Raw genomic sequence first — 2962 nt, 5'->3', positions numbered from 1 at the left:
TGTCGACATGAGGAAGTTTGGAAATTACCTAATGTTTAACAGCTTCAAACATCATTCACTCACAAGAGTCATTGGCTTTGAACTCTTATTCAGATCTACAAGGCTTGGAACAACTTCTTAATGTTATTTTCTGCACACCGTATCTTTGGAAAATGTTCAAGTCATTTCAAAACTTCAAAGGGATCTCTTTAATGTACTGTATGCTCTCCATATGATTGTGTATGTTTACAATTAAATAGGGACTTTTTATGAATTATCACAGTTTAGAAAAAGGCTCCTCTGTTCAGAAAGTGAAACTGACATTTTCTGGCAATGTTTATTTTGTTTTACTCCCATTTATTATTAATCAGTAAGGCAATGATACCTGTTAGACATTCAGCCCACAGCCTCTGATACTGTTATTTAGTTAATACCTATAGAGAAGCAACTGCTAAACACCCTGCATTGACTCCAAGCTACACTGTGCGCTTGGGCTGCCCTAAAGTTCAATATCAAAACAGTGCCCTCATTTTCAGAGAAAATATTTTACAGCTACTATGTTATCTGCCAGCCTAGGAGTCAATGTCCATTTAAGATTCCAGCTCATGTATATTAATAACGTCTCCTCTAATTCCAAGTGGTCAGTCCTGCTGTGTGGATGCTAACTCAGCCAGGCCTCACTCGTTCCCTCTATATCTCCATTGATTGGGTGTTCAGTTCACTCTCTTTTTATTGATCGTGTGATCCGTAGATGGAAGGATGCTGGTGGACTGCCCTCTATCTTCTTGCCATTAATCTTCATTTCTACATGAATGTCTCATGTGTAATGGGGAGTGGATGGAGGTTTCATCACCAGCGAACTGTGTAGTTTGGTGCCATCCTGAGTTGTGGCCTAGCTCAGTGGGTAGCTGTTGTCCTATCTGATTGGCAGTGCTGTGATAGTTGAAAATCGATGTGAAACTGAACTGCTGTGTGTTCTGGTATGGGTTAGGCCTATATAGGCCTCATGAATGTGCTGTAGTCAATTGAACTGCCATGTGCAAATATTATTGGCTCAGCAACCACTGCCTACAGCAGATGGCCAACATATCAAGACCAGGTGTTTGAATGGTGATGCCCTGGAACTGTAGCACAATCAAATTGAGTTACAGAATACAAACAGTGTTGGATTGAGATATACACTGAGGATACTTAAGCAATAAGGCACGCCAGGCAGTGCTGTATCATGAGAACAGTCACATTTACCTGTGACTGTATTCATGATTCAGCACTGCCTGGCGTGCCTTATTGCTTTTATAAAACTGTTACCAACATTTTACATATTTTCCTAAGTCAAGTCATACAATTTCATTCTTCCACCAGAATATATAGGGTGCGTTCCTAAATTGCCTCCAGTGTATTAGAGTGGACTCTGGGTTGTTCGTCAATTCAGAGCGTGGTCAAGATTGTCTGTTTTGTAAATGTAGAGTTTCGCTCTCGGTGCGTTCAGAGCGCACACTGGCCAAGGGTTGATCCGAGCGTTCTGACCTCAATGGCAGTAAAGTACCCAAGCTAACTGGCTAAAGTTGGCTAGCTTACTAGCAACTTGCAGACACATCTGAGAGAACACCTCACTCTGACCATTTTACTCTCCTTAGCAGAGCTGGTTAGGTTTTCATGTTATCTAGAGTGTTAGTGACTAACTGTACTGCGGGCAACAATTTAATTACGTTTTTTGCTGGCGTCCACTGACGGTTGCTATGCAGGCTGAATAACTTTGTCACTTGCTAGCTCTCTCAGCTAACCCAGTCACGTCAAACATTGAACTTAACCGGTTCAATGACCAGCTGCATGTTCATTATTTTTTTTCTACTGGCATTTACTTGGATATTTCCATGATAATGACGGTAATTCGTGATTTAGTTTGGGTTTTAAAAAATGGTCTTGTCCACAGAGATCGAAATTCAAAAGGAAACATTGTTTCCGAGGTCCAACAGGCAGACAGCGAGGATTTATTAACACCCGCTGTACCAAACTAAATGCTATGCTGGAAGCAAGGGGAAATAATGTGCGAGTTGAGATAAATACAAGAGATGATTCGGAAAGCAACATGAACATGATATTCTTATGGAAGCGCAGTGATACTTTTCAGATTGAACTGTTAGCAGCTATAGGTGTGTCTTTGGCCAATACAGCACGGCTTGGAACGCTGCTCGTCCAATCTGCATCCAGGATCTAAACAACCAGTTTTATAATAAACATTAGGAACACCTTCACCCTTTTCCCCTCAGAACAGTCTCAATTCGTGTCAAATGCGTTCCACAGGGATGCTGACCCATGTTGACTATGCTTCCCATTGTTGTGCCAAGTTGGCTGGATGTCCTTTGGGTGTGAAAAATCCAGCAACGTTGCAGTTTGACACAAACGGTACCTACTACCATACCCCGTTCAAAGGCACTTCAATCTTTTGTCTTGCCCATTCACCCTCTGAATTTCACACATACAAAATCCATGTCTCAATTGTCTCAAGGCTTAAAAATTAATATTTAACCTGTCTCCTCCCCTTCATCCACACTGATTGAAGTGGATTTAACAAGTGACATCAATAAGGGATCATAGCCTGCACCTGGATTAGCTTTAACCACTCAACCATCTGAGACCCCACCCCCCCAAGGGAAAATATAATAATTCCACCAACAAAATCAACAAAAGAGAAAGACAAAGGAAAACAGAAAACAACAATGCAAAAAACAAGACATCAAGGACAACAAAAACCATAACAGTAAGGCCAAAGCAGGTGTTCTTAATGTTGTGTATGTAACGGATGTGAAATGGCTAGCTAGTTAGCGGGTACGCGCTAGTAGCGTTTCAATCAGTTACGTCACTTGCTCTGAAACCTAGAAGTAGTGTTGCCCCTTGCTCTGCAAGAGCCGTGGCCTTTGTGGAGCGATGGGTAACGATGCTTCGTGGGCGACCGTTGTTGATGTGTGCAGAGGGTCCCTGG

Source organism: Salvelinus alpinus, chromosome 23 (assembly GCF_045679555.1).
Source record: "Salvelinus alpinus chromosome 23, SLU_Salpinus.1, whole genome shotgun sequence".
Taxonomy (NCBI): domain Eukaryota; kingdom Metazoa; phylum Chordata; class Actinopteri; order Salmoniformes; family Salmonidae; genus Salvelinus; species Salvelinus alpinus.
The sequence above is the reverse complement of the archived record's forward strand: the minus strand, read 5'-3'. Positions refer to the sequence as shown.